The sequence below is a fragment of the Oncorhynchus mykiss genome, chromosome 8, assembly GCF_057628025.1.
Source record: "Oncorhynchus mykiss isolate SJ-2025 chromosome 8, ASM5762802v1, whole genome shotgun sequence".
Lineage (NCBI taxonomy): Eukaryota > Metazoa > Chordata > Actinopteri > Salmoniformes > Salmonidae > Oncorhynchus > Oncorhynchus mykiss.
The window spans coordinates 31,347,206-31,373,681 of NC_143029.1; the positions used below are offsets into that span (position 1 = coordinate 31,347,206).

The 26,476-nt window shown below is 42.8% G+C and overlaps 1 protein-coding gene across 1 annotated transcript in view; it reads left to right on the forward strand.

Annotated features, from left to right (window-relative positions):
- The first annotated feature begins 7,415 nt into the window (after window positions 1–7,415).
- tmem121ab (transmembrane protein 121Ab) overlaps window positions 7,416–26,476 on the forward strand; it is a 70,208-nt gene continuing 51,147 nt past the window's right edge. Inside the window, exon 1 of the mRNA XM_021612290.3 lies at window positions 7,416–8,045. The gene's annotated coding sequence lies outside the window, so the exon portion shown is untranslated. The remainder of the gene's footprint in view (window positions 8,046–26,476) is intronic.

A 26,476-nucleotide genomic window follows, 5' to 3' on the forward strand; every position in this document is an offset into this window, starting at 1 on the left:
CTCTGACTGGGCCACTCAAGAAGGTGTATTTTCTTCAGTTGAAGCCATTCTGTTGTTGATTTCCTTCTGTGTTTTGGGTCGTTGTCCTGTTGCATCACCCAACTTCTGTCGAGCTTCAATTGGTGGACAGATAGCCTAACATTCTCCTGCAAAATGTCTTGATAGACTTGGGAAATCATTTTTCTGTTGATGATAGCAAGCTGTCCAGGCCCTGAGGCAGCAAAGCATCCCCAAACCATGATCCTCCCTCCACCATACTTTACAGTTGGGATGAGGTTTTGATGTTGGTGTGCTGTGCCTTTTTGTCTCCACACATAGTGTTGCGTGTTCCTTCAAAACAACACAACTTTAGTTCCGTCTGTCCACAGAACATGTTGCCAGTAGCGCTGTGGAACATCCAGGTGCACTTTTGCAAACTTCAGACGTGCAGCAACGTTTTCTTTGGACAGCAGTGGCTTCTTCCGTGGTGCTCTCCACAACGAACACCATTCGCTTTTGGAGAAGTCATTAGCCTAGGGATTCACATACTTTTCCCAACCTACACTGTGAATGTTTAAATGATGCATTCAATATAGACAAGAAAAATACAACACTTTGTGTGTTATTAGGTGAAGCACACTATTTGTGTCTATCGTTGTGACTTAGATGAAGATCAGAACATCTCCCCATCCTATTTCTCTTGACTTTAGTCTAAATTAAGCATTCTGGGAGGGCTGACCTGATGTGTAACTCGGTTCATATTTGAAATACATAAAATGACATTAGGCCATCCCTATAAGACTACGTTAAAATGCAATCCAAATGCAAGAAACACACTTCTTGAAATGTTTTCGTTTATGTCCGTTGTTTGACTTATCCACTGGAGCTTATAGTTTATCCACTTCTTCTACCGTTACATCACTGCATAAAACGTATTTACAACTTACATTTTTCAGAAACCGCCAAGTACCGTCATAACATCCAAAAAAAATACTGTGGCATTATGTTTTTGGCTGTTCACATTGTCCTTTCCAACACAGTTCCAGGAACTATGGTGGCTGCGTAACCAGGCCAGCCAGTAGAGCTTGGCTTGGCACGGTTTGGACATATAATGCTGCTACAAAGGGGAGAAAGGCAAGAAAGAGAGTGTAGCATGCAAGAAGAATAAATAATGCAGCTAGGAACCATGCAGATGAGCCCAAATATCAAAAGAGGTAGCTAAATGAGATGCATGCAGGCTTGCATAAACTATACCACACAAACACACACAATCCCAAACTAGTCTGTGTGTGTACAGTGATAAGACAGAAGCAGGGTTGTTATGGGGCTGAGGAAGGGTACAGAGTCTACAAGGTAGGCAGACAGGCCGAATGTGTCAAATCATACTTTTATGAGGTACAAAAATAATTATGTGACCACACACTCTCTAATCTAGCTAAGGAGGAACAGACAGATATTTGTATTTTGGCACTGGAGGTCAAAGTCTGATGATGAGTTACCAGTACTTTCTGTAGCGCTAACTGCTAACCATACAAAACAGTCTGTGACACATGATCCCGTTAGCTATTTCTTTTGACTGGTGTTCCCCAAGGCTCATTAGCTCAAGTTGCATTTCAAAGCATGAGCAAATTTAGGACACATCTGAAGAGACTGTGTGACTGGCTAGAGCACTTGGTCACTGGAGGGTCCTTCGCAGCTGCCACTCTGTGTGCATGCAAGCATGAAATGCATATTTGCTGCAGGAGGACTCAAGAATACTAATCATAATTTCAGCCTGTCAGAAGAGGAAAGCAGATTCCTCCTCTGTGTCTCAACATAGGCTACAATCTGAATACAGGAAAAACTTAAATGTAGGGTTCACGCTAGATGGATAGAGGAAGGGGAAAACAAGCGTTCTTACATTAGAGATTTATAAAAAATAAAAAAGGAGACAGGAGAGAAATCCACTTTGCATTTAAAGAGAACTGTGACACTGAAATCAGTATGAAAGAACTTGACACCGCTGTTAAAATAATATCATTAGGGAAAGCAACAGGGCAAGATGAACTTCAAATGTCTATAAATTCTTAGGTGAAGATATTCAATAACTGTTATTTGATGCTTTGAAATAATGTATAGAGAATAGACACTGGGGGGAAACATGTTTTAATCAATGTTGTTTCCATGTTGCACAGAAGAAGAAAAAAAATATGTTTTGCCGATGAAAAAAAATAAATATGTTTTGACGATGAATCAACGTAGTAAAAAGTCCTCAACGTAAGGGAACGCAAGGATATATAGACAATCTGCGCCCTGTGACATTACGTAAAGGTATAATTCACCCACAGAAATAAAAATCATGAAACTCCGGTCAATTTCAATGAAACTCCTGTCAATTGAGCAAAAGCCTCTCCTGTCAGTGTGTAAAATAAAACAATTCCTTACGATTGAACTTCTAAGTGGTCAGTCTGTGAAAATCAGAAAAACGTGTAGGAACGTGTCATAGCTACATCATTCTCTTTACTGGAGATAGGGGATAACACACTACCACATTTCATAATGTTTTTAAAACAATTGCCTGCACTCCAGATCGCCTAATCAACCAATAGATGGTATACACATACTAGTCTAGAGAACGCATCCATCCACTCATACCGCCATGACAAAGTATATATTTATATATATGTGCTCAAGCTAAACAATATACCAAATTATTCAACTCCATTTCTACTTCAAGTTACCATGTCACAATGTGCCCTGTGTCTGTGGGAAACCGAGATATTACAATAAGAAAGAGATATAAATCCCATTGGGCAATGAATGGAGAAACGACCCACCCAACTGGCTGTCGACCCACTGCATTCACGTTGTCATGCAGCGTCACTCGGTTGCTAAGCTAATTGTCCCTTCTCAAAGTCAGAGTATGAGTCGAGAAACATGCCTGTCTTCCTCGAAAGTACGTAATGTCACGATTCCAAAGCTATACGACATTACAGACAACACGTTAATTATCTCACATGGAAAATATTTGCAATGTTGTACTTCTTGTTGCAATGTTGTACTTCTTGTTGCAATGTTGTACTTCTTGTTGCAATGTTGTACTTCTTGTTGCAATGTTGTACTTCTTGTTGCAATGTTGTACTTCTTGTTGCAATGTTGTACTTCTTGTTGCAATGTTGTACTTCTTGTTGCAATGTTGTACTTCTTGTTGCAATGTTGTACTTCTTGTTAAGCTAAACACCAAATTGACTCCCATTCAATCCTTTTTTTATTCAGTTTCTTCATGTTCAACTGGGCTCTGGGAGTCTATTGTCAAATGCTCAGGAAAGTTTTAAAAGTACTCTACCGGTCAAAAGTTTAAGAAAACCTACTCCTTCAAGGGTTTTTCTTTATTTAGACTATTATCTACATTGTGGAATAAAAATGAAGACACCAAAACTATGAAATAACACATATGGAATTATGTAGTAACCAAAAAAGTGTTAAATAAATCAAAATACATTTTATATTTGGGATTCTTCAAATTCCCACCGGTTGCCTTGACAGCTTTGCACACTCTTGGCATTCTCTCAACCAGCTTCACCTGGAATGCTTTTCCAGCAGTCTTGAAGGAGTTCCCACATATGCTGAGCACTTGTTGACTGATTTTCCTTCACTCTGCAGGCCAACTCATCCCAAACCATCTCAATTGGGTTGAGGTGGGTGGATTGTGGAGGCCAGGTCATCTGATGCAGCACTCCATCATCTCTCACAAGTGGAAATCATCCGTTCACCCACACCACATCTCACAAAGCCACGGTGGTTGGAACCAAAAATCTCCAATTTGGACTCCAGACCAAAGTACAAATTTCCACTGGTCTAATATCCATTGCTGATATTTCTTGGCCCAAGCAAGTCTCTTCTTATTATTGGTGTCCTTTAGTAGTGGTTTATTTGCCGCAATTCGACCATGAAGGCCTGATTCACATGGTCTCCTCTGAACAGTTGATGTTGAGATGTGTCCGTTACTTGAACTCTTGGGCTGGAATTTCTGAGGCTGGTAACTCTAATGAACTTACCCTCTGCAGCAGAGGTAACTCTGGGTCTTCCATTCCTGTGGCGGTCCTCGTGAGAGCCAGTTTCATCATAGCACTTGGTTTTTGCGAATGCATTTGAAGAAACTTTCATAGTTCTTAAACGTTCCGTTTTGACTGACCTTCATGTCTTAAAGTAATGATGGACTGTCGTTTCTCTTTGCTTACTTGAGCTGTTCTTGCCATAATATGGACTTGGTCTTTTATCAATTAGGTATATCTTCTGTATACCCCCTACCTTGTCACAACACAACTGACTGGCTCAAATACATTAAGAAGGTACACCTGTTAATTGAAATGGATTCCAGGTGACTACCTCATGAAGCTGTTTGAGAGAATGCCAAGAGTGTGCAAAGTTGTCATCAAGGCAAAGGGTGACTTTTTGAAGAATCTCAAATATGAAATATATTTACATTTGTTTAACACTTTTTTGGTTACTACAGAATTCCACATGTGTTATTTCATAGTTTTGATGTCTTCACTATTTTTCTACAGTGTAGAAAATAGTAACAATAAAGAAAAACCCTTGAATGAGTAGGTGTTCTAAAACTTTTGACCGGTAGTGTATCTCTGTGGTAAAGCAACATTACTCTGGTCTCCCTCTCTCTCTGGGTAGAAACGTTTATAGCTCAGTGGCAGAGACATACCGCAAGTTGAACTCATGAGTACCACTGCTAAATTGATAGTGCAGCTTGTTTAGGCGATCTCACAGCTAGCTACAACACATGCTGATATTGACCTTTGCATTATTTTGTGTAGCTATGTTTTCTCGCTAGCTAGCAACCTAACTAGCTAGCCAGCCTGCCCAGATTGGCAGAGCATTGGATTGTGGGTTTTGTAGTAGACTTACACTGCAACAGACTTGAGCTGCAACAGCTCCAAAAATGATTTTCACATATTTCTAACAGCCTTGTTATAATTACAAAATGAAACATTTGTTCACAAAAATTGCTTTCACACATTAGTGTGGTTAGGGGGCTATTATTTCATTCAGAAAAATGATATTATTTGCACCAATAAACTAGAGCACTTAAAAGGCAATTCCACAAGTAATTATTATTATAGTCAAAGGAACGTTGACTTATTCTGTTGCAGTACCACAGATGTTTTCATTACTTATTGGTAGATATGATTTCTTAGATAAAAAAAAATGTAATACATTCTGAAGAACTACTCTTGGTCACGAATTCCACCGAAGTTGGCTCCCCTGCATGTTCGGGCGGTGCTCGGTGGTCGTCGTCACCGGCCTACTAGCCGCCACCGATCCCTTTTTGATTGTCTGTTTGTTTTGTCTTATTAGTTGCACCTGTCGATTTGTGTGCTTGATTGGCTTCCTTATTTATATTATGTTTACCCGCCCTTGTTTTCGTGCGGGATTACTCATATGTTACGTGTGTATGTTTTTCTGGTGTTCGTGCTCTGGACCTGGTACCCTGTTGTGTTGGGTTGGTCCACATTTTCTGCGCCCTGTTTTGTTGGGCATTATTTTCTGTGCGATATTAAAAGTGCACGTCTTCCTGTGGAACTATATGCTCTCTGCGCCTGATTCTTCCCTCATGCACCAAGTTACCCGTGACATGCTTACTGTAGTGTTTCACCTTTGAAAGGAAATACAATGCCTTCGGAAAGTATTCAGACCCCTTGACATTTTCCACATTTTGTTATTCTAAATTGATTATTAAGATATTGCTCCTCATCAATCTACACACAATACCCCTTAATGACAAAGCAAAAACAGGTTTAAGAAATGTTTGCTAATTTATAACAAATAAAAAAACTGAAATTACATTTACATAAGTATTCAGACCCTTGACTCAGTACTTTGTTGAAGCACCTTTGGCAGTGATTACAGCCTTGAGTCTTCTTGGGTATGATGCTGCAAGCTTCGTACACCTGTATTTGGAAACGTTCTCTCATTCTTCTCTGCAGATCCTCTCAAGCTCTGTCAGGTTGGATGGGGAGCATTGCTGCACAGCTATTTTCTGGTCTCTCCAGAGATATTAGATTGGGTTTAAGTCCCGTCTCTGGCTGGGCCACTCAATAGCATTAAGAGACTTGTCCCGAAGCCACTCCTGCGTTGCCTTGGCTGTGTGCTTAGGGTCGTTGTCCTGTTGGAAGGTGAGCCTTCGCCCCAGTCTGAGGTCCTGAGCGCTCTGGAGCAGGTTTTCATCAATGATCTCTCTGTACTTTGCTACGTTCATCTTTCCCTCAATCCTGACTATTTCCCAGTCCCTGCCTCTGAAAGACATCCCCACAGCATGCATGTATTAAAAATAAAAAACAGAAATACCTTATTTACATAAGTTTAAAGTTCCTTTGCTATGACATTTGAAATTGAAATCAGTTGCAGGATTGTGTCAAGGCACAGATCTGGGGAAGGGTACCAAAACATTCTGCATTATTGAAGGTTCCCAAAAACACAGTGGCCTCCATCATTCTAAAATGGAAGAAGTTTGTAACCACCAAGACTGTTCCTACAGCTGGCCGCCCGGCCTTAACTGAGCAATCGGGGGAGAAGAGAACCCGATGGTCACTCTGACAGAGCTCCAGAGTTCCTCTGTGGAGATGGGAGAACATTCCAGAAGGACAACCATCACTGCAACACTTTATCAATCAGGCCTTTAAGGTAGAGTGGCCAAACGGAAGCCACTCCTCAGTAACAGGCACATGACCGCCTGCTTTTCAAGACTGTTGGAAAAGCATTCCAGGTGAAGTTGGTTGAGAGAATGCCAAGAGTGTGCAAAGCTGTGTCTACTTTGAAGACTCTCAAACATAAAATATATTTTGATTTGTTTAACACTTTTTTGTTTACTACATGCCACCATATGCGTTATTTCATAGTTTTGATGTCCTCACTGTTATTATACAATGCAGAAAATAGTAAAAATAAAGAAAAACCCTGGAATGAGTAGGTGTGTCCAAACTTTTGACTAGTACTGTATATAAAATGAAATATTACTCTGATACCAAGAAATGGGTTATAGAACTGTGATACAGTGACCAGAGAAGTGAAATCCTTAGTAGCTTATTTCACACACACACTGTTAGTAACGTAAGCATTTCGCTGCACCTACTATAGCACCTGCTAAACTGTGTACTCCACCAATAAACTTAGATTTTATATATCTAATAGATAATTCACTTTGATTGAGCCAAGGTAGGCCTATATAACCTTCAGTTCTCCAATCCCACTCATGCATTCACGTCACATCGTGCCAATCATTCTAATTTACACTGATTAGCTAGGCCTAATCAGAGAAAATGAGTCGGTACGCGAGAGGAGCATCAGTGTGTCGGATAAGTGATTCCTGAATAAGTTTAAAAGGACGGTCCTATCCTCAATAAGTTCGTGTAATTACTGTAGCAGTCGGTGCCGTTCACTTCATGTGGTGTTGAAAGCTAATGAGAGAGAGAGAGCGCGCACAGTACCCCCACCAGGGAAGGAGAAAGATATTCCCTCACCCCCTTCACTGGTTTCGCTAACCGTCATGTAGGAAACTGTTGCTATAATAAAAGCAAACCACGGGACTGTAGAGGAAAAGAGGGGCAAGGGGGGGGAAAGAGAGCAGGTGGTGTATAGGCTACGAAACATGTAGGCTGGGGAGACCGCCTAAGTAAATTGACCATAAATCCAATGAGAGAGAGAGCGAGAGAGAGCGAGAGAGAGAGAGAGAGAAAAAAAATCCGGGAAAGAAGAAGCAAATAGCAAAGAGACGCCAATTAGACCGGCAAAATCGGCCCGGAGCCGTGGAGAGCATAGCCACTTGGCTACTTCTGCATCGTCGGTTTTATAAATCAGACTTTTGAAGATATTATTTTCACAGTTGGCTTATTCTATCGATGCTGTTGGCTTGAATTGAGGTTTTTTTCAAGGTAATTTACGGCCACAGTAGTTGGACCGCGTTTTACATTGTGTGCTGTGCCTAGCTCTCAGTGGATTAAACGGTCGTCTCCGGAGCCTGCTGCAGAGGAATAGGGGAATTTCAGCACCCTGGACAGCGACTAGCAGTTGAGGTAAGCGGGTCCGCTAAACTTATCAGCTAGTAGTAGATATTCAAATGTCTTTTGCGTAATCTTTTGCGTAATGTTTTACCACAGTTGTAAGGTAGAAAAGTGCATTATTACATTTGAATGTCAAAATATTAGCATACCTTGAATACATTTGAGGAGGGTGAGACCTTCACAAAGGCGATAATTGGGTTTCGGGGGAGTTAGGTCAATGAGGGTGGTTTGTAATATATTCCAAAGGATGCAGACTGTTTGAATATGAACGCTGCTGCGGCTCTATTTCCTTGAGTCCCTGCCTCTGCGCTCTCAAGTTTATTAGGCTACTCAACATAACATTCATAAGAATAAATATGAAGTTAGTACGCCTTATCTATTTCGATACTGGACGTGTGTATGGTCAAGAATATTGTTCACTATGAGATAGAGTGAATAGAGGTTCAAGTGATTGTATACCAACAATTGCGCGTGCAGAATTGTCAAAGGATGGTGTTTCCGTTTGTGGGAGGCGGGTGGGGGAAAAAAAACCTAATTTTCTTTAAGACCAGCTATTTATTCTGAGGAGTCAGCGCGTGTCCACTCAGCAGCAAAAAGCAGCTCATGCCTCCGAGTCTCCACAGAGAAAATCATCTCCTGTTCAGCGCGAGACAGATCTTCCAATTGGCACAAAAAAAGAATCAGAAACGGCGCGTGCTGCACTCACACCCCCGAATCCTAATTCAAACCGGCTAATTAACGATGTCTGACAAAGAAAAAAAAACACAGGAATACACTGACATCATAAACTATTTTATTTGCATAAAATACATAGGCCTACAAATGAGCTGGAGATAGCAGCACTAACCAATGGACCTTGTCCTTCAGTGTCCAATAATCTGGAAACATGCAGACATCCTGACACCTTGCATTACCTGTGGTTCTGACTCTCCTTTCTAGCACAACCACTTACCTTATCACCCTCTCAAACATTTGAAAAAAAACAGGCCTCTCTCTCACTCTCTATTTCTCTATCGCACTCACTCACTCACTGACTGACTCTCACTCTCTCACTCTCTCTCCCACTCTTACGGTGAGAGGAACTGTTTCAGTTGTAGCTTCAAATACGCCTATTGCGGTTTGACATTTTCTAACACTGAATATGAAAATAAACCTCCTTCCTAGTAAACGCAAAACAACAAAGAAATGGTCCTTCACACTGTGTGAGTGAAAATAATGTTAGTTGTTAAGTAGAGGTGCAGACACTGACAGAAATGAGAAGAAGCAACCAACAGAAATGACATTATTCCAGAAGACTGCACTCTGGCTTCCTTGAGGACTGAAAACAGTGAGCTCTGACTGTAAAGTAGGAGTTGTGGGTTATGAAGTCTGCAGTGTTATTGTCTGTAAACACTTCATTTTATCTTTACTATGTGAAACAATGACAAACGAATATGTCATGCTCAATTTATTGGACAATAAATAGCCAAGGTATTTCAAGTTGAATAGCCACCCCACAAAGACATCAGAGAAAATATGCATCAGTGGAGGCTCCTCAGAGGAGGAAAGGGAGGACTATCCTCTTCAATGAATTTCCTAAAAATGTAAGAAGTAAAATATTTAGAAAATGATCCATTCTAGATAAAATTATGCTAAATATCATCACATCACAAAATAATTTATTAAAACACTATTTTGCAAAGAAGGTCTACAGTAGCCTCAATAGCACTACTGTATGGTGTAGCTGGTGTAGCTGGAGGACAGCTAGCTTACGTCCTCCAGACTATCAGAGCTCTTGAAACATGAACTGACATGTTGTCCACCCAATCGAAGGATCAGATAATTCAATTAGTACCAATCGGAATCCACACTTCAAGATTGTTTTGATCACGCGGACTGGGAAATGTTCCGGGCAGCCTCAGAGAATAACATCGATCTATACGCTGACTCGGTGAGTGAGTTTATAAGGGAGTGCATAGGAGATGTTGTACCCACTGTGACTATTAAAACCTTCCCGAACCAGAAACCATGGATAGATGGCGGCATTCACGCAAAACCGAAAGCGCGAAAAATCGCATTTAACCATAGAAAAATGACTGGGAATATGGCCGAATATAAACACTGTAATTATTCCCTCTGCAAGGCAATCAAACAAGCGAAATGTTGGTATAGGGACAAAGTGTTGCAATTCAATTGCTCAGACACGAGATGTTTGTGGCAGTGTCAACAGGCAATTACAGACAAAAAAAAGAAAACCAGCCACTTCACGGACACCGGCATCTTGCTTCCAGACAAACTAAACACCGTCTTTGCCCGCTTTGAGGATAATACAGTGCCCCACTACCAAGGACTGTGGGCCCTCCCTCTCCTTCTCCGTGGCCGAACGTGAGTAAGACATTTAAACGTGTTAACCCTCGCAAGGCTGCCGGCCCAGACGGCATCCCTAGCCGAGTCCTCAGAGCATGCACAGACGAGCTGGCTGGTGTGTTTACGGACATAGTCAATCACTCCCTATCCCAGTCTGCTTTCCCCACATGCTTCAAAATGGCCACCATTGTTCCTGTACCCAAGAAGGCAAAGATAACTGAACTAAATGACTATCGCCCCGTAGCACTCACTTCTGTCATCATGAAGTGCTTTGAGAGACTAGTCAAGGATCATATCACCTACACCTTACCTGCACAACGCCCCAAAAGGTCCACAGATGATGCAATCGCCATCACAATGCACACTGCCATGTCTCATCTGGACAAGAGGAATACCTACGTAAGAATGCTGTTCATTGACTACAGCTCAGCATTCAAAACCATAGTACCCTCCAAGCTCATCATTAAGCTTGAGGCCCTGGGTCTCAACCCTGCCCTGTGCAATTAGGTCCTGGACTTTGACGGGCCGCCCCCAGGTGGTGAAGGTAGGAAACAACATCTCTACTTCGCTCATCCTCAACACTGGGGCCCCACAAGGGTGCATGCTCAGCCCACTCCTGTACTCCCAGTTCACCCATGACTGCGTGGCCATGCACGCCTCCAACTCAATCAACAAGTTTGCAGATGACACAGCAGTAGTGGGCTTGATTACGAACATCGACGAGAGCCTACAGGGAGGAGGTGAGGGTACTCGGAATGTGGTGTCAGGAAAACAACCTCTCACTCAATGTCAACAAAACAAAGGAGATTATCGTGGACTTTAGGAAACAGCAGAGGAAGCACCCTCTTATCCACACCGATGGGACAGCAGTGGAGAAGAGGGAAGGTTTAAGTTCCTCGGCGTACACATCATGGACAAACTGAAATGGTCCACCCACACAGACTGTGTGGTGAAGAAGGGGCAACAGCGCCTCTTCAACCTCATGAGACTAAAGAAATTTGTCTTGTCACCTAAAACCCTCACAAACTTTTACAGATATCTTATCCGACACACTGATGCTCCTCTCGCGTTCCGACTCATTTTCTCTGATTGTGCTGTAGGGCAGGTAGTTTGCCCCTGGTGATGCGTTGTGCAGACCTCACCAGATGTTCTCTTGTTATTCTCATCTTGTCAGGCTGTATCACCGTCTGTCACATACAGCTGATGTGTTGTGCATTGAAGTCCATAGGCTAAAGAAGAGGTGAGAGGAGAAGAGAAGGAATACAATGTGGCTGCTATGAAAGTGAACTGTGTTTATGGTGATCAGTGATGAAATCAAGCCACAGATTCTGTTGAAAAACATTTATTACACGGAAGCAAACGGAACAAATTGGGGATAAACATTTTTATTTTATTTGACAGGTTTTTTTTTATTTTTTATACAGGTTTTTCTCATTGAGATAACATCTCTTTTCCAAGAGAGACCTGGTCCAATAGCAGCAGGGTGAACTGTCACAAACAGTTCTAGGAACCTATATGAAACACACACACACACACAAAGTTCTACACATCACATCTCACAAACAGCACTAGGAACCCAATACGACTGGCTGACAGTTTGATAACTGTGTTCACTGGAGTTTTTCCATAATCTAGATTTCAGGTCAGAGCGTTTTCATGAGAGTGCATGCTAACTGTACTGTGGCTTGTGTTCCTATACGCCTCAAATCACATTTATGAGTCTCTTTAAATTCAAACCCTGCTAGATGGATGTCATTATAACTACATACAGTATAGCATAACAGTAAGATCATGCAGAGAGAAGGCTGAAGTAAACACACACCATCCCACACACTCGCATGCGTGCACACACAGACACAGACACGCAAGCACACACAAATACTGTACACAGCAGTGGCGGTCGGTGCCGTTTAAGATGAGGGAGGATGTTTTTTATTTATTTTCTATTACAGCATATTGGATGACTGTCATTCATATTCCATACACCCAGTTCAATGTAACATCGATAGGTTTAGGCTACTACATGATACTCTAAACATCCCTATACCCACCGTGAGGTTGCTACAGCCTAGCCTATGAATGAAGGTTTACAACGTAGGTGCACACAGGTCGAGAGAAATTTGAGTGATCAAGGTGACAGACAGTGACACATTCAATAACGCCTTGCACACTCTTGCCTGCATCTAGCTGATCTAGGGTGTACCAGGGGTGAGGAATTCCAGTCCTCGGGGGCCTGATTGGTGTCACTTTTTTTCCATCCCTTGCAAACGCAGCTGATTAATCAACTTTCATTCTAAACTGAAGATCATGATTAGGTGATTATTGGAGTCAGGTGTGTTAGCTTGGGCTGGGACAAAACTGTGACACCAATCAGGCCCTCGAGGCCTGGAATTGCCCACCCCGATAACCATTAGTCCAACAGTTGCAAACAAGAGTTTTCTATTAAACAAATTCAAGTATGTCTCTCTGTTACGTTCAGTTTGCTTCTGTTTTAGAAACGTGTTTCAACAGAATCGACAGAATGAATTTCATAGAAGCCACATACAAATAGCATGATCCCTTTGATCGTTGTATAATTCCTTTTCGCCTCTACTCGCTCTCCTACTCTCACCTTTTCCCTTCGCTTCTGAACTTCAGTGCATAACACGTCAGCTGTCTGTGACCAGGTGGGAAAAAAAAACGTTCCAAGCCCATATCATAACCACTAACCGCTACACACAGCCTGCAACGTTGTCCACATAGTAACGTCATAGTCAATGTAGCTACTAGAACTAATGCCTTAGTAAACCTGCTACAATCATGCAGTACAGTCAGCAAGCAGTTCAGCAGTTACACTGGCAGGCCCAGGTGGCAAAAAATATATACAACCAAAAGCTTACCTTGACTTGGAAGAGTTCCAGAGTTGGATTGTCTTCGCTAATAAATTAAGTGAAAGTTTTAAAAAATATATAAAAAACTACATATATCTCTCTCTCTCTCTCTCTCTCTCTCTCTCTCTCTCTCTCTCGCTCTCTCTCCCCCTCTCTCCTTAATTTTTAAATAAATACATTTGTTCAAAACTGTTTAACTATTGTATTTCTCTCTCTGTCAACTACTCACCACATTTTATGCACTACAGTGCTTGCTAGCTGTAGCTTATGCTTTCAGTACTAGATTCATTTTCTGATCTTTTTATTGGATGGACAACATGTCTGTTCATCCTGTAAGAGCTCTGATTGGTTGGAGGACGTCCTCTGGAAGGGGATGAGAACTACAAGCCTCCTGTGTTTTGTATTGAAGCCAATGTACCCAGAGGAGTACAGAAGCTAGCTGTCCTCCGGCTACACCATGGTGCTGCCCTAAAGAGTGTAGTTAAAGCTACTGTTGACCTTCATTTCAAAACTGTGTGTTTTAATAAATTATTTGGTGACGTGAACATAAATCAGTATAGTTTTACCTAAAGAGGATAACTTTAATGTTTCACAATTTAAAAAAAATGAAATTCAGAAAAGGATGGTCTTCCCCTTCCTCAGCTGAGGAGCCGTCACTGATACACACAAACAAACCCCTGAACCCTTTCCCTTTCCTCACTTTTAGTCAATTGTGGTCGATTTGAATAATCAGAGCAGGCCAAACTCAGTAGCGCTGGATGTGGCTGTCTCAGAGAATATTAGGTTGCAATGAGCCATGCCAATAAGGGATGTGTGTGTTCAGAATACAGGATGCGCTTACTCACTCCGCTGTGCACTTTGTCAGCCTTTTCTACAGAGTACAGAGAGTGAGAAAGGTGGGATGTATTTTGGAGCACTGTGCTCTTTCTGTGCTCTGCTGTGCTTTGCTGTGCTGTGTTGTCCTATGCTGTGCTGTGCTGTGCTGTGCGTTGGTATCTTGGCTGAAACACACAGCCGCTTTAACAGTCAGCAGTCATCTCATCACTGGTTCTCGTCTCTTCAGAAACAGTGCTGCAGGGCTATAATCTCACTGGCATAATGACATCCACTCCAATCAATAGCCAAATGGCAGCAGGAATCAATAGGCCTAGATACCGTAATGTACAAAACGTGGCAATGCTAGAGACGGTGGAAATGGCAGCTCGAGGCTATTTCAGTTCAGCATTGGGACTAGAGAAAAAAGTAGCTTTTAGTTTTAAAATCAACATAACGTTAATGAGCCATTTATTATTAATGGATGTGTCATCTGTGTTTATTATGTCAATATAATTGCAGCATTAAAAAATGCAATTCCTCTTGTTCCCAGAACATTTTCTACACACACACACACACACACACACACACACACACACACACACACACACACACACACACACACACACACACACACACACACACACACGGCTGCTGCGCAGGGATGCGGTGCAGGGTGAAACAGTGGAGACCTTGCAGCCCTCTAAGCATGCAGTTATCAGAGATACAGGGCTGATGGGAAATCAGTCAGCTGAAGTGGTGTGCCCTGTCCTGTCCTGGAAGAGAGGAGAGACCACTCCACTAAAGAGTGCCTGGTCTATGACTGTTCTATGTCTGCTAAAGTACTAATCTATGCTTGCTCTCTCACTACTCCACGATTAATTTATGACTGCTATTTGACCAGTTTATGCATGTACTATATTGCCCTATGCATGCCTACGCAGGGTGAAACCTGCTCAGAAAATAATTGGTAGCATAGGGCAGGGATCATCAACTAAATTCAGCGCTGGGACAATTTCTTTCTTTAGCTGACAGTCAGGTGGCCATGCACAAATTATTTGTACACTGCAAATTGACCGCAAGAAGCCCAAACAGATCTAACATTTGACTAAAACATAATCCTTTCAAATCTTGCTTATATTTCTATAGGATCAAATACATCGCTCTATCATGCGTGGGAATACTTTGAAACCGATTTCCAAAATTAAAATCACTTGGAGCTGATTTGCTGGTGTTTTTACAGTCTTTTCTATCCAGCAATAAAACAAATATAATTATTATTTTTTGCTCAGAAAACTTGAGGGGCCAAATAATATCACCCACAGGCCAAATTCGTCCGGCGGGCCGCCAATTGGGGAACCCTGGCATAGGGTGATTGTAAAAAGGGATAACACTCAAAGTAGAGGTCATACCTCAAAGGATTAATGGCAAGGAAGCGGGGCAGAGGAAGGAGGACAGAGGAAGAGAGGCAGGGGGACAGAGCTGCTTCGGACTGGCCAGGGGACAGAGCAGGGATGGTGAGTTAGCCAGAGGCAATGGTGGCTGCAGTCCAAGTGGCCATAAACATTAATAAAGCATGTAATCCCAAAGAGATTGTTTCTTTTACAATCCATTAAAGTGATGAATATAAACCCATTTTCACCAGGACATAGAGGGCTATCCTCTTAGTGGAAGTTAGGGTATGAGTAGGTGTGATGCGGATGAAAGACCAGTGCACGAAGGAGTTCACTTCTACTGCAGCGTTCGCTGTAAAATATAACGCTATGTCCTTGTGTGTGTGTGTGTGTGTGTGTGTGTGTGTGTGTGTGTGTGTGTGTGTGTGTGTGTGTGTGTGTGTGTGTGTGTGTGTGTGTGTGTGTGTGTGTGTCTCAGGCTCGGGGGTGAATACGAGGCTAGGCCGTCTGGTGCCCCTACCGCCATGGCGTTTAAGACGCAAGTCAAATGGAGATCATCTCAGAGTGTGACGATCTGTAAATCAGGCATCAGGCAAGCCCAGCTCAGCTGCTTTGTGTACATCAACAGATGGTTGTGCTCACATTGATTTGTTTGTACAGCTGTACAGGGTACAGATGGAGGCTAGGTTGTGTTACGGCGCAGCTGTGCAGACCGACAGAGGTGAACCTGATGAAACTGATAGCGAAACGCGGCGCTGTTTGCACTGCATAATGAAAGAGAAAAACAGTCTTGTTTTTGAATATTAGAGGTAAAGTTGAGTTATGGTTCATGCTCATGCTGTGTAAGAACAGGAGTCTGGGTGTGAAGAAAAACAACTGTTAGCTATACACTTGCATTTGCACATTTAGCAGGGGGGATTAAATAAGGGGTGAATGCATTGACTCAACACAGCCAGCAAATATTGAGAAACATTATCCTAACTCCGCATGACAAGCTACAATATGTGGAAGATGCATTTGCCTTTTAAGATTATATTGATCATGATATGCTGCAGCCAGTCCAGCTAACAAGCTATGCTCCAATAACGTCGCGGCAATGACTTTGGAATGTCCTCTGCAACTATGTCATGTAAGCAGAAATACAAAATGGCACTATACAAAATGACTTTGGAATGTCCTCTGTAACTATGTCATGTAAGCAGAAATACAAAATGGCACTATACAAAATGACTTTGCAGCCTACCTTGTCAGCTTGGGGATTCGATCTAGCAATCTTTCGGTTACTGGCCCAACGCTCTAACCACTAGGCTAGACTCTCTGGTGGGGATGTCTCTAGCCTGGTCCCAGATCAGTTTGTGCTGGCAAGACAACACAATCAGTTGTGGGACCAGGCTAGAACGTCCCCAGGCCCAAGCAGTGTTTGCTGTGCAGTTGTAATTACATTCTATACTCTGGGTGTAATTTAGTCAGGTCCACAGTGTCAGCAAACAGGCTGGTGTTCTGTGGTCCCTCTATGCTGTCTCAGAACACTGGGTTATTTAATTACACACACACACATACACACACGCGCGTGCAAGTACGAGCAGTCACGGTCACGCAAGCAAGCGCACACACAGCCACACGTTTGCTCTCTCTGTCTTTCCCTCTCTCGCTCTCTCTCTCACACACAAACTATGTGTGTGTATGCCCGTGCAAACACACACACACTCAGTGCCCGCTCCCCCCCCCCCCCCCCCCCCCCATTTGTCCCCTGCTGCCCCCCTGCCCTGCTGCAAGCCCTCACGGCTCAGTGACAGGGGTCACTGCCACAGTGAATTAACCCTGCTGTCTGGGTCTCTGTGACCTGCTTGTCGGACATTATTGCCTGTGTGGTGGTGCATCTCGCCCCATTGAGCATGGAGCTGTATAGCAGCAGTAGCGGGCCTAGGTGGGTGAAATGTACTAGACCAGTGCTTGTCAATTTTTTTGTACCAGGCTGAGGTACAAAAACTGACTGAATTGGTCTCAGTGAACCATCTGACGACCCGGTCAGCAACACCCTCGGGACCGATACTGGTCTGTGAACCACAGGTTGAGCAACACTATATTAGGCTAGCTGGGGTAGAAGGGTGAGCAGTTGGTCTGGCTGGTCTGAACTTGTCATTTCTGGTCTGGACTGGTCTGGCTTGTCTACTGACTGAGGAAAATCAGCCTGCTTGATTTGACTGCGGGCAGTAGCTCTACTAGCTGCAGCAGCTGGCTGCTGTGTCACTGCCTCTGGGCTCTGAGCTGTAGCTCCTTTGACTGCTATGGCTCCTGTGTCACTTGAGACACCGCGGCTCCTCTCCCACGGCTGCAATAAGTTTTTCTGCGCTGCTGAGAGAATGCAAGGACACACACAAGCACAAACACACATACACACACTAACACACACAGGCTGCCACCACTGCCGCTAGTGCTGTGTTTGTGTGTGATGTTTATGCGACATTTGTGCCATGTTGGTGCGCATTGGTGCACATATCTGAGTCTGTGTCTCTGTGTGTCGATCCCAGTTCAGTGATTAGCATGTTCTCTTTAGCTGTTCCATTTTCTTTCTCAAGGCATCCTGAGAGAAGCAGAAGCGCTCTGTAATTAGCCTGGAAAAGCATAGAAAAACATCAACAAACAAAGATGAAACAATCCACGCCTAGCCTTCATTTTGCTACTGAGCACTATCATCGTTACAACTAGACATTTTCAGTTTCCACAGGTGTAAGCTTATTCGCTAATTACAAACAACTCACTCTGGCCCTGAACAACATCAAAACATCAGGCATCTTCCAATAAGGAGTAAAACCCATATAGTGTTTTATATAATGGTTTTGGGTGCCAGATTGAGCTTGTTGGTTATTATAGTTGGATAGTTGGACCTTGGACCCATCCATATCCACAGCTCTCTGTCCAACTGCAGGAGGTACCCAGTATTAGTGCCCATGGTTTCATATGAAAGCCAGACAGAGGGAGAGGGATGGCTGCAGCAGCCCTGGTAGAAAGCAATAATGGGGGAAAGAATCATCCAGCCAACCCATCCAACTCCAGCCCTCCAGTGGCAGACATGTTGGGTAAAAGAGATGGCTATATGTGATAAACAGATACCTCTCACTATATATAGGTGTCTCGTTTTCTCTCCTTCCGCTTTTCACCCTTTATTTTTTTCTCATAACTCTCTTCCCCTATTCTCTCGCTTCCCTCTCACTCGCTACCCTTCCCTCTCACTCTCTACCCTTCCCTCTCTCTCTCTACCCTTCCCTCTCACTCTCTACCCTTCCCTCTCACTCTCTACCCTTCCCTCTCACTCTCTACCCTTCCCTCTCACTCTCTACCCTTCCCTCTCTCTCTCTACCCTTCCCTCTCACTCTCTACCCTTCCCTCTCTCCCTATTGTTCTCAATTTTTTTCTGCACTGGAAATCTTTTATTTTTGCATGAGTTCACCATGAGAATTAAGAACGAGGATTCATGATGTTTCATCCTGCACCATACAACCTTCTGAAGGTTATGGTCAGACCTGGCAAATTTATAATATTATTTATATGCTATTCTATCTGTCATATAATCATTGTAAAGGGCTGACATTTATTTTGTTGGATTTGGAGACTCAGTAGGAATCATAATGTATCTGTTAGGTATCGGAGCTGTGGAGCTAGGAGATATGGTCTGTTGATCAAAACAGGAGTGTGACTATCACATGTTGAATATAAGTGCAGGGTAGACCTACACAACATCACATCATATCGTTTTTCATATCTAACAATGCAGAAGAACCGAGCGAACTTAGGAATACCAAGAGAAGTCCACAACTAACTGTAAATAGCCAGACAACAAGCTTTCATTTTTAAAAGACATTTTGGAGTATTGGTCTGGTGGCAGACCTGTGTTGCAATAGCTACACTCTAAGAAAAAAGGGTTCCAAAAGGGTTCTTCGGCTGTCGCCATAAGAGAACCCTTTTGGGTTCCATGTAGAACCCTCTGTGGAAAATGTTCTACATGGCACCCAAAAGGGCTTTACCTTTTTTCTAAGAGTGTAGTAATTTAAATCCTCTAAATACTTTGAGCATTTGATTAAGTTCGTCTGGAGGACCAGATTACCTGTGGAACTGTTCCATTGGTTCTATTGCGCCAGGCGAACTCAAACCAATAACAGCTAAAGTACTTGAAAGAAAACAAATAGTATTGGAACGCAGGTCTGTCTGGTGATGGTCTTTTTCCAAACCATGTCAGAAGCCTCTGTGTCAAATCAAATCAAAGTTTATTTGTCACGTGCGCCGAATACAACCTTACAGTGAAATGCTTACTTACAGGCTCTAACCAAAAGTGCAAAAAAAAGGTATGCGTGTGTGTGTGTGTGGGTGTGTGTGTGTGTGTGTGTGTGTGTGTGTGTAGGTAAGTAAAGAAGTAAAACAACAGTAAAAATACATTTGAAAATAACAGTAGCAAGGCTGTATACAGACACCGGTTAGTCAGGCTTATTGAGGTAGTATGTACATGTAGGTATCGTTAAAGTGACTATGCATATATGATGAACAGAGTGTAGCAGTAGTGTAGAAAGAGAGGTATGCAAATAGTCTGGATAACTGTTTTGTTACCTGTTTAGAATGCTTATGGGTTGGGGGTAAAAACTATGGTAGTAGAGAGAACAGTCTATGACTGGGGTGGCTGGGGTCTTTGACAATTATTAGGGCCTTCCTCTGACACCACCTGGCGTAGAGGTCCTGGATGGCAGGCAGCTTTTCCCCAGCGATGTACTGGGCCGTACGCACTACCCTCTGTAGTGCCTTGCAGTTGGAGGCCGAGCAATTGCCGTACCAGGCAGTGATGCAACCGGTCAGGATGCTCTCGATGTTCAGGCTGTAGAACCTTTTGAGCATCTCAGGACCCATGTCAAATCTTTTTAGTTTCCTGGGGGGGAATAGGCTTTGTTGTGCCCTCTTCACGACTATCTTGGTGTGTTTGGACCATTCTTGTTTGTTGTTGATGTGGACACCAAGGAACTTGACGCTCTCCACCTGCTCCACTACAACCCGTCTATGAGAATGGGGGCGTGCTCGGTGCTCCTTTTCCTGTAGTCCACAATCATCTCCCTAGTCTTGGGGCGGCAGGGTAGCCTAATGGTTAGAGCATTGGACTTGTAACTGGAAGGTTGCAAGTTCAAACCCCCGGGCTGACAAGGTACAAATCTGTCGTTCTGCCCCTGAACAGGCCTGTTCCTAGGCCGTCATTGAAAATAAGAATTTGTTCTTAATTGACTTGCATAGTTAAATAAAGGTAAAATAAAAATTACGTTGAGGGATAGGTTGTTATTCTGGCACCGCCAGGTCTCTGACCTCCTCCCTATAGGCTGTCTTGTCGGTGATCAGGCTGTTGTGTCGTCTGCAAACTTAATGATGGTGTTGGAGTCGTGGGTGAACAGGGAGTAAAGGAGGGGACTGAGCATACACCCCTGGGGAGCTCCAGTGTTGAGGATCAGTGTGGTAGATGTGTTGCTACCTACCCTCACCACCTGGGGGGCAGCCCGTCAGGAAGTCCAGGATCCAGTTGCAGAGGGAGGTGTTTAGTCCCAGGTTCCTTAGCTTAGTGATGAGCTTTGAGGGTACTAGGGTGTTGAACGCTGAGTAAATTAATAGCATTCTCACATAGGTATGTATTCATTTTGTCCAGGTGGGAAAGGGCAGTGTGGATCTGTATGCAAATTGGAGGGTTTCTGGGATAATGGTGTTGATGTGATCCATAACCAGCCTTTCAAAGCACTTCATTGCTACGGATGTGAGTGCTACGGGTCTGTAGTCATTTAGGCAGGTTGCCTTTGTGTTCTTGGGCATAGGGACTATGGTGGTCTGCTTGAAACATGTTGGTATTACAGACTCAATCAGGGAGAGCATGATCACAAAGTCGTCCGGAACAGCTGATGCTCTCATGCATGCCTCAGTGTTGCTTGCCTCGAAGCGAGCATAGAAGTGATTTAGCTCGTCTAGTAGGCTCGTGTTACTGGGCAGCTCGCGGCTGTGCTTCCCTTTGTAGTCTATAATAGTTTGCAAGCTCTGCCACGTCCGACGAGTGTCGGAGCCGGTGTAGTATGATTCAATCTTAGCCCTGTATTGAAGCTTTGCCTGTTTGATGGTTCGTCCCAGGGCATAGCGGGATTTCTTATAAGCTTCCGGGTTAGAGTCCCGCACCTTGAAAGAGGCAGCTCTACCCTTTAGCTCAGTGCGAATGTTGCCAGTAATCCATGGCTTCTGGTTGGGGTTGTACGTACAGTCACTGTGGGGATGACGTCCTTGATACTCTTATTGATAAAGCCAGTGACTGATGTAGTGTATTCCTCGATGTCATCGGAAGAATCCCGGAACATGTTCCAGTCTGTGATGGCAAAACAGTCCTGTAGTTTAGCATCTGCTTCATCCGACCACTTTTTTATAGACCGAGTCACTGGTGCTTCCTGCTTTAATTTTTTGCTTGTAAGCAGGAATCAGGAGGATAGAGTTGTGGTCGGATTTACCAAATGGACGGCGAGGGAGAGCTTTGTACGCGTCTCTGTGTGTGGAGTTCTGGTGATCTGGAATTTTTTTCCCGCTGGTTGCACATTTAACATGTTGATAGAGATTTGGTAGAACTGATTTAAGTTTCCCTGCATTAAGGTCTCCAGCCACTAGGAGCGCCACCTCTGGGTGAGTGGTTTCCTGTTTGCTTATTTCCTTATACAGCTGACTGAGTGCGGTCTGTGGTGGTAAATAAACAGCCACGATAAGTATAGCTGAGAACTCTCTAGTCAAGTAGTATGGCCTGCAGTTTATCACAATATACTCTACTTCAGGCAAGCAAAATCTAGAGACTTCCTTAGATTTCGTGCACCAGACCACCCCCCCTCATCTTATCGGAGTGTGCTGTTCTATCCTGCCGGTGCAGCGTGTATCCTGCTAGCTGAACAATTCCTGGGATGTCGTTCCCTGCCGGATGAGAATATCATGTGAGTCTTGCTTGTTGTTGAAAAAATCTTTGTCTAATCCGAGGTGAGTGATCGCTGTCCTGATATCCAGAAGCTCTTTTCTGCCATAAGATACGGTTGCAAAAACATTATGTACAAAATAAGTTACAAATAACGCGAAAAAAACACATAATAGCACAATTGGTTGGGCGCCTGTAAAACTGCTGCCATTTCTTCCGGCCCCATGTAATATAGATGTAATATGTAGAAATAGCTCTGCTATTTCCTGGTGTCTGAAACATTTGTCTGATTTCAATTTATGTGACACAACAAGCACTGTAGAGAATCATTGTGCATTCTAAACCCCCGTGAAATATCTTTTGAATAATCCAAATTATTGTATTTTCAACTGATGTACAAAACATAACTTTTTTTTTCAATTCAAAAACATGACCCTTACAGAGGAGAAGCATAGAAAATATTGCTAATAGAACAGGGCCCGTATCCGCAATGCAGATCAGAAAAGGTCTTAGGAATCCTGTTAAAACCTGTTTTAAGACAACAACAAACAAAACTCCCAGCTCAGAGTAGGTTTTAGGATGATGTTAAGACACTGCTCAGACAAACGCTGAGCCAGGAGTAAAATCAACTGATAAATGTTTCTCAGCGATAATCACAACAGTTTGAGGTACAGCAAAGGAAAAATAGTGATGATGCTCATTGACATTGTTGCAAATTATGGGAATTAACCAATCGTGATCAGGCATCGCCAGCTGTGCACGCTTCAGACAAGCACGGTGAATGTGACTGTCAAATTTTGGTAAAAAATTAGGGATGCAACGATATGAAATTTTTGGCCGATACAAATATCCGATATTTTCCCAGCCTTTTAAGCATTTTAGTACAATTTTTTTATTTTACCTTTATTTAACTAGGCAAGTCAGTTAAGAACAAATTCTTATTTTCAATGACGGCCTAGTGGGTTAACTGCCTGTTCAGGGGCAGAACGACAGATTTGTACCTTGTCAGCTCGGGGGTTTGAACTTGCAACCTTCCGGTTACTAGACCAACACTCTAACCACTAGGCTACCCTGCCGCCCCAATTAAATATTTAAATAGTTGAAACACACACACACACACACACACACACACACACACACACACACACACACACACACACACACACACACACACACACACACACACACACACACACACACACACACACACACACACACACACACACACACACTGACCAAAAAGTTATTTTGTTAGCATTTACGTATGTCCCCATTACCAGTAAAACATAATCAAAACCTATTTATTTCACTCACTTGCTATACTGTTTTGTTGTTCATTTGTTCAGTCTCAACCAGGATTTCATCATACATGTCAAGCAGTGAAGTTTCAGCTCTGTCTGTCCGTGGCCTCTCTTCCTCGGTCACTGGGTCCGTTTCCATCTTGTCCAGCTGTGTATGTAACATTTCACGTAAACCATGTTTCTTGTCTGCATCAAAGTCGCGGTCCTTGTATCTAGCATCGAGCATGGTGGCGACACAGTAAAGAGGCTCAAAAGAATGCCATCGAATCGCATGTTCACAGCCCCTTGTAGAGTACTTTTGCAAGTTCTAACCCCACGGTCATGTTCACAGCCCCTTGTAGAGTACTTTTGTAAGTTCTAACCCCACGGTCATGTTCACAGCCCCTTGTAGAGTACTTTTGTAAGGTCTAACCCCACGGTCATGTTCACAGCCCCTTGTAGAGTACTTTTGTAAGGTCTAACCCCACGGTCTGTGTCGGCAGTTTTGTTGAGCAGGCGTTTCAGTGCCATGACAGAGGGTTTCACGTCTGCTACAGATGCAGTTGATGAGCTTATTTCTCGAGTCAGTTGTTCGAATGTAGCTAGGAGTGTGTTCATGTTTCAAACATGTTCTCAAATGCCATTGAAATGGCAGCAGCGGTATGAGAACCAGCACATTCTTGAGCATGCAATATGGCTTTCCTCAGTACGAAATCCTTGTCGACCCACTGTGCTGTCAGACTCAGCATGCTCATGGGGCTTACATCGCTGGTCTAAATGTCAGTTGTAAAGCCAACAGCAGTGATGCCCATAGCAAGAAGCTCAGTTGGCGAAAGCCAACATCATCCACGACAGAGAAAGGTTGATTGTCAAGGGCAATGGCGACATTATTTTGGCGTTAAAGGATTTTGCCTTGGAGTTGTCTACCTGACATTGTCTTACTCTTTCAAATGGCTGCTGGACTTGAACTTTTTTAGTTGTTGGAAGTGTGCTCTTAGTATTTCTCTGCTTTTGTTCTGTGTAGCGCTGTATTTTTCGTGGCGTCGTTACGTCATCTACTTACGTTATATAGGTATGCACGTCATCTACTTACTTTATATAGGTATGCACGTCATCTACCTACGTTATAAAGGTATGCACGTCATCTACCTACGTTATATAGGTATGCACGTCATCTACCTACGTTATATAGGTATGCACGTCATCTACCTACGTTATATAGGTACGCACGTCATCTACCTACGTTATATAGGTATGCACGTCATCTACCTACGTTATATAGGTACGCACGTCATCTACCTACGTTATATAGGTATGCACGTCATCTACTTACGTTATATAGGTATGCACCTCATCTACTTACTTTATATAGGTATGCACGTCATCTACTTACTTTATATAGGTATGCACGTCATCTACCTACTTTAAATAGGTACGCACGTCATCTACTTACGTTATATAGGTATGCATGTCATCTACTTACGTTATATAGGTATGCACGTCATCTACTTACTTTATATAGGTATGCACGTCATCTACTTACGTTATATAGGTATGCACCTCATCTACTTACGTTATATAGGTATGCACGTCATCTACTTACGTTATACAGGTATGCACATCATCTACCTACGTTATATAGGTATGCACCTCATCTACCTACGTTATATAGGTACGCACGTCATCTACCTACGTTATATAGGTATGCACGTCATCTACTTACGTTATATAGGTATGCACCTCATCTACTTACTTTATATAGGTATGCACGTCATCTACTTACTTTATATAGGTATGCACGTCATCTACCTACTTTAAATAGGTACGCACGTCATCTACTTACGTTATATAGGTATGCATGTCATCTACTTACGTTATATAGGTATGCACGTCATCTACTTACTTTATATAGGTATGCACGTCATCTACTTACGTTATATAGGTATGCATGTCATCTACTTACGTTATATAGGTATGCACGTCATCTACTTACTTTATATAGGTATGCACGTCATCTACTTACGTTATATAGGTATGCATGTCATCTACTTACTTTATATAGGTATGCATGTCATCTACTTACGTTATATAGGTATGCACCTCATCTACTTACTTTATATAGGTATGCACGTCATCTACCTACGTTATATAGGTACGCACGTCATCTACTTACGTTATATAGGTATGCATGTCATCTACTTACGTTATATAGGTATGCACGTCATCTACTTACGTTATATAGGTATGCACGTCATCTACTTACGTTATATAGGTATGTACCTCATCTACTTACGTTATATAGGTATGCATGTCATCTACTTACGTTATATAGGTATGCACGTCATCTACTTACTTTATATAGGTATGCACGTCATCTACTTACGTTATATAGGTATGCACCTCATCTACTTACGTTATATAGGTATGCACGTCATCTACTTACGTTATACAGGTATGCACATCATCTACCTACGTTATATAGGTATGCACCTCATCTACCTACGTTATATAGGTACGCACGTCATCTACCTACGTTATATAGGTATGCACGTCATCTACTTACGTTATATAGGTATGCACCTCATCTACTTACTTTATATAGGTATGCACGTCATCTACTTACTTTATATAGGTATGCACGTCATCTACCTACTTTAAATAGGTACGCACGTCATCTACTTACGTTATATAGGTATGCATGTCATCTACTTACGTTATATAGGTATGCACGTCATCTACTTACTTTATATAGGTATGCACGTCATCTACTTACGTTATATAG